The 5,950-nt window shown below is 36.3% G+C and overlaps 1 pseudogene; it reads right to left on the bottom strand.

The window, feature by feature from the left end:
* Positions 1-5,246: 5,246 nt before the first annotated feature.
* Positions 5,247-5,950, bottom strand: part of LOC102488111 (CDK2-associated and cullin domain-containing protein 1-like) — a 7,738-nt pseudogene continuing 7,034 nt past the window's right edge.

The raw sequence follows: 5,950 nt of genomic DNA, 5'->3' as shown, positions 1-5,950 counted from the left end.
AAGTTCCATGTCGGGGTGAGAAAAAAGTATATTTTTGTGGGTTTTATATGGAAAGTTCTATAGATGTGTGTTAAGTCCATTTGATTTATGTTATTTATATCCTTTATCTCTTTACCTATTTTTCACCTAGACGATCTGTCTAGAACGTATACTGGAGTGTTGATGTCTCCAACAATTAGTGTGTTGTAGTCTATCTCTCCTTTTAGATCTAACAATCTTTCCTTTTTGTATTTGGGTGCTCCTGTATTAGGTGTATAGATATTTATAAGCGTTATGTCTTCTTGATTGATTGACCCTCCCCTTTTTTTTGAGAGGTTTTTCTGCTCCAGGGCACGTGCGCTCGCCAGACAGACAGAGAGAGACAGAGAGACAGAAAGCGAGAAACCACCCCCCAGGGGGGATGGCCACACCGCAATCCCTTTTCCTCCATTCTCCTCTCGGGATCTTGGGCACGCATGCACACGTGCCTGGCGTGAGTTTAAGCCACCAGGTCTGGGACTCAAACAGTGGTCGACTACTTGGGAGTCCAGCGACATAGCCATTACGCTAACTGCTGGTCCTGAATGCTTGACCCCTTTACTTAAATATAGTGCCCTTTTTTTTGTCTCTTTGAGCAGTTTTTATTTAAAGCCTATTTTGTTAGAAATTAGAATCACAACTCCAGCTTTAATGTGCTTCCTATTTGAATGAAAAAACTTTTACCAACCCTTCACTTTTAGTCTATGTATGTCTTTATCCATAAAGTGAGTCTCCTGTAGGCAACAGATTGAGGGTTTCTGATTTTTTCTTTTTTTCCATTCAGGCAGTCTGTGTCTCTTGATGGGATAATTTAATCCATTCACATTCAGTGTTATTATCGACATTTCTAGACTTGTCCCAACATTTTAAGTTGGCCATTGTCTTGGTTGACTTTTATTCCTTTATTTCTGGCTGTTCATTCTTTTGTTTTCCTGAAATAGTAATCTCTTCAGAGTTTCATGAAGAGCTGGTCTGGTGTTGGCAAATTCTTTCCGGTTTTGTTTGTTTGAAAAGATTTTAATCTTTTTTTCCAATATGAAGTATAATCTTGCAGGATATAGTAATCTTCGTTGAAATGGTTTCTCTCTTAAAATTCTCAATATGTCTTCCCATTCTTTTCTTGCTTGCCTTGTTTTAGTTGAGAGGTCCAGTATTAGCCTGATGGAATGACCTTTGCAAGTCACTTGTCATTTCTCTCTTGCCAGTTTTAGTATCATGTCTTTGTCTGTGGTCTTGGTCAGTCTGGCTAAGATGTGCCTTGAGGAAGATCTTCTTGAGTTGATTCTATTTGGAGTCCTTTGTATTTCTTGGGTCTCGATGTTTAAATGCCTTTCTAGAGTTGGGAAATTTTCTTCCAGGATTTTATGGAATAGGTGTTCCATGTCCTTATTAGTTTCTTCACCTTCTGGGATGCAAATTATTCGGATGTTTCGGTATCAAATGGAATCTAGTATTTCTTGTATGTTATCCTCGTGGGTTTATTTGTTTGATTCTGATATTTGGGCATCTTCTGGAATCTAGTTTTTCTCGTATATTATCCTCGTGTTTTTTAGTTATTTTCTCTATCTTCTTTGTGGTTCTTTCTAGGTCAGAGGTTTTATCTTCTACATCAGAGATTCTATCTTCAGCATGGTCTAATCGACTTTTAATACTTTCAAGGGAGGTTTTGATTTTCTCTATTCCAGACTTTGTCTCTAATAGCTCCATCTGGTTCTTTATCAGAGTGTCCATTTCTTCTTTCAAATCTTGGAATGACTTTCTCATCTCCTGTAGTTTGTTGTCTCTTTTCTGTTCCAATTCAAAGAATTTGTTCACCATAAATGTTTGAAATTCTTTGTCTGAAATCTTGGTAACATCGTCCATTAGCCCTGAAGATGGAGGGGAGTTACTCTGTACCTTTGATGGAGATATATTTTCTTGTTTATTCATACCAGAGGCTCTTCTTCTACTTCTGGCCATTTGGAAGATGTACTAACTTTTAAACACCTGTCAGGAGAATGTTTCACTGGCTAGGAGTGTCTTTTCTTTTTGTTGGGAATTGATGTCTGCAGGTCTCTGTTCTGTTGTTTTTAGTAATGTGGTCTCAAAAAAGATACTATAGCCAGGTGTCTGAGGAACAGAATATCCTTTTTCATAGTTGTTTCCGGATAAAGGAAGAACCAATGTAACTTTATATGACTAGAAAAGTTCAGAACTCTAATTCTAGGCCTAGGTAGTCCCTCTGGCAAGAGGGAAGAAGAAGGAGAGAAGATGATAGAAGTGAAAAGATGGGAGAGGATAGGGAAATAAAGAAAAAGTCGTATGCCATGCAATTTCACCAGGTGCTTTGAGATGGACCAGGCATCTGCCACCAGAGGTGCAGGCTGTGAAGAGACAGAGAGGCAGGATTTTACAAGACAATGGGGGACAGTAAAGCAGAAAAAAAACAATGGAGGAACTTTTTACCTGCCTAGGGGTCTGGGTGGTTCCTGGACTGGGGGTCTGGAAGGGAAGCAGTGGGGGCAGTGTGCCCCCTTGCTCACCAGGTGCCTTGAGATGGACCAGGCAGCTGCCACCAGAGGCGCAGGCTGTGGAGAGACTGGGATTCCATAAACCTTCTAGGAAGCATTTGTGAGTTTGAAAACATGGTCACATAGTTACAAAGTGCACAATGTTCAAAACGCAGAGTACAAAAACATTGTAAATGGATGGGACAAAAAGTTATAGCAAAAGTCAAATTATTTTCCTTTAATAAGACTTTCTAATGCTAAACAAGGACTAACTCTTTTAAAGAGGTTGTTTTAGTTATGGGTGAAAAATACTGTATTGTAATTATCTGCTTGATTTTAAAACAAAAGATATCTTGACATGTGAAACTCACAAATCACATTTCAGAATCCAAAAGTGAACAAACCAAAAAATTTAAGGGAAAAAGAGATTCTTATGCTCTTTTTATTTTATCATTATCATTCCATTTATATGAAATAGTCAGAAAAAGCAAATGATAAACAAGTGAATTTGCAGGGTGGGAGAAAAGTGTGCCACTAGGAATTTTTCTGAGTGATATAAACATTTTAAAATTGGTCTTTGGTCATAGTTGAACAACTCTATAAATTTACTAAAGCATATCGAATTATACACTAAAAACAGCTAAATATTGTCCAGCAGGTGGGTGTAGTTGCTAAGGCACTGGACTCCCACATGACTTACGACAGTTTGAGTCCATATCACAGTTAATTGAAAGTCATACTGGGCGAGTGTACCTGCATGCCCAAAAGTATTAGAAGATTATAAAGAAGGAATTGCAGCATGGCTATTTCCCCTGCAGTATAATCTTTCTCTTGCTGGCAAGTGCACACATCCTATATCAGAAGTCTCTCTCTCCATCAAAGAAAACCCAGAAAAATGTTACAGTGTGTTCCTTAGTAAACCTTTCTTCAAAGTGGCTCTAGTACTACTAGAAACATTGTTATCAAAGATGCAAAGAGTTTGAATACTATTGTCTCAGGAAATTTAAAAATGAATAAAAGCAATATTATTAGTTAATGTACTTTTAGAAAATATCTTAAATATATGAATTTAATAAATGTTAAAAATAAATACTTTAGGGACCAACAGAAAGTATAGTGGTTAAGGTTCTTGGCTCCCACATGGTCAAACACAGTTCCAGTCTTTGTTACTTGCTTTCTTACTTTTTTGTTCTCTCACATTCTCTCTCTCTCTCATGAATGCACATGCTCTACAGCAAATTTTTAAAATAATAAAGTAAATTTTTTTAAGAATTATTTTATTTAATTTTTTATTATTTATTTCATTTGTTTTGATTTGATCAGAGAGGGACAAGAGTGAGAGAGAGAAAGAGAGAGGAAAGTGAGAAAGCAAGCCACCAAGTCTGGGACTCAAACCATGGTTAGCCATGTGAAAGTCCAACACCCTTAATCAACATGCCACTTGCTGGTCCCAGTAAATTAATATTTTTAAAAAATCAAGTGTAAACATATTAGGGGACAGCAGATTGTGTAGTGATTAAGGTCTTGTACTTACACATGACTGAGGTAAAAGTCCTGGACATAATAGTTTGAAAATTATACAAGACATGTGTGCATGCATTCTCCATATCCCAGGAGAAGAATGGAGAAGAAATTGTGGTGTGGCCATTCCCCCTAGAGGATGAGTTCTCATTTTCCCTTTCACTGTCTCTCTCAGTATCCCTCTGATAAGTATACCTGTTCTGTGGCAAAAATCTTCAAAATAAATAGATAAAAATAAAAAATAAGCATTTTACTATTTTGTTTATTTTGAAAAGTCTTTATACTCAAATCGATAGTTTTTTTAAGAAAAATTGTTTCACTTTCAGTATTATAAACAAAACATTTTTATAATGTACGAAACATCTTATGCAGTTTCTTCACAGTCCAAAGAACAGGACTTCTGAAATAAAATTTGCATTTTGCCTTCAATATCCCATAAGCCATCCATGTGAACTTTTGAATTTTAATCTGCCTGATATAGTATGGTATTTCTCTACTAAGATAAACCTTGATTGGTGGCCAAAAACAAAAAGGTACTGCTGTCCTCTGAACACTTCTTTTAGTATATTAACTTTAAAAAAATGCTATGTACTAATTTTTGGAAAGTTGGCATTTAAGTAAATATAATTTAAGAGTTTTTATATAGTGGCAATGATGTTTCCTTTTTATAGAAAGACTTATTTTATTTAACTTTATTTATTTATTTTTATTTGATCAGAGAGAGACAGAGCAAGAGTGAGAGAGGGAAAGTGAGAAACCAAGCTGCCAGGTCCAGGAGTCGAACCATGTTTGGCCATGTAGGAGTCTAACAGCCTTTAACCACCATGCCACCTGCCAGCCTAATTTGGACCAGCAGATGGCATAATGGTTATGTAGCTAGACTTTCACATGACTGATCATGAGTCCCAGAGTCAGTGGTTTGAAAATCACGCCAGGCATGTGTGTGTGCACTCTCAAGATATCAGGAGAATGAAGAGGGATTGAAGCCTGGAAATCTGCCCTGGGGTGATTTCTCACTTTTCCTCTCACTATCTGTCACTTTTTCTCTCTAGAGAGCACATGTACCCTACAGCAAAACCCTGTTAAGAAAAGTTAGCTGTTCTATTTATATATTATCTTAAATTTTATTATAAATTTATCCTTTTTTTCATTTTTTCAAGGTTGGCCACTTATTGGATGAAAACATGTCCTACAAATTGAATAAAACTGGCATAAATCCTATGGCTAAGGAAAACAATGCAAGTAAATTCAGGTATTTCTATTAAAGTTTTGAAATGGCCTCTCTTTAGTGGGTACACATGTTCTGTCACAGGTTGAGAAACAATAATAATAAATAAATAAAATTAATTAAATATTTACTTTAAGACTGTGTATATAAAAATCACATGAATCATGCATGTTTATACTTGAGTTACATCCCAAGATTAATTAATATTCCAGTCTTTAGGACCAGAAGACAGTATAATGGTTACTTTGCTGGGCTCCTACATGGCCGATAGTAGTTCAAGTCCTGTACCTAGTAGTTTGTAACTCACGCTGTGTGTGTGTGTGTGTGTGTGTGTGTGTGTGTGTGTGTGTTTTTATATCAGGTACTTCAAACAGTTCATGGCAATGCATATGCAAAGATTTCAAATATTTTTGCACCAAAATAAACTTGTACTTTAGTCCTATTTTCCCAGAAACTTGCTAAAGACCACTTATGCTTACACTTTCCATCGTTCTTTATCCTTCTGCATAGCCATGATTTCATCTGGGATTATTTTCCTTCTGATGAAGAACTTGCTTTAGTATTTCTTTTAACATTTGCCTGCTGATGACATGTCCTCTCAGGGTTCTTTGTTGTTTCACTTTCATTTTTCAAGAATGTATTCATGGGTCTGCAGTCACTTTTTTAAGACTTCAGAGTTTTTTTTTTTTAATCT

This window comes from Tupaia chinensis, unplaced genomic scaffold, assembly GCF_000334495.1.
Source record: "Tupaia chinensis unplaced genomic scaffold, TupChi_1.0 Scaffold000321_1, whole genome shotgun sequence".
Lineage (NCBI taxonomy): Eukaryota > Metazoa > Chordata > Mammalia > Scandentia > Tupaiidae > Tupaia > Tupaia belangeri.
This window is presented reverse-complemented; position numbering and strand designations above follow the sequence as displayed.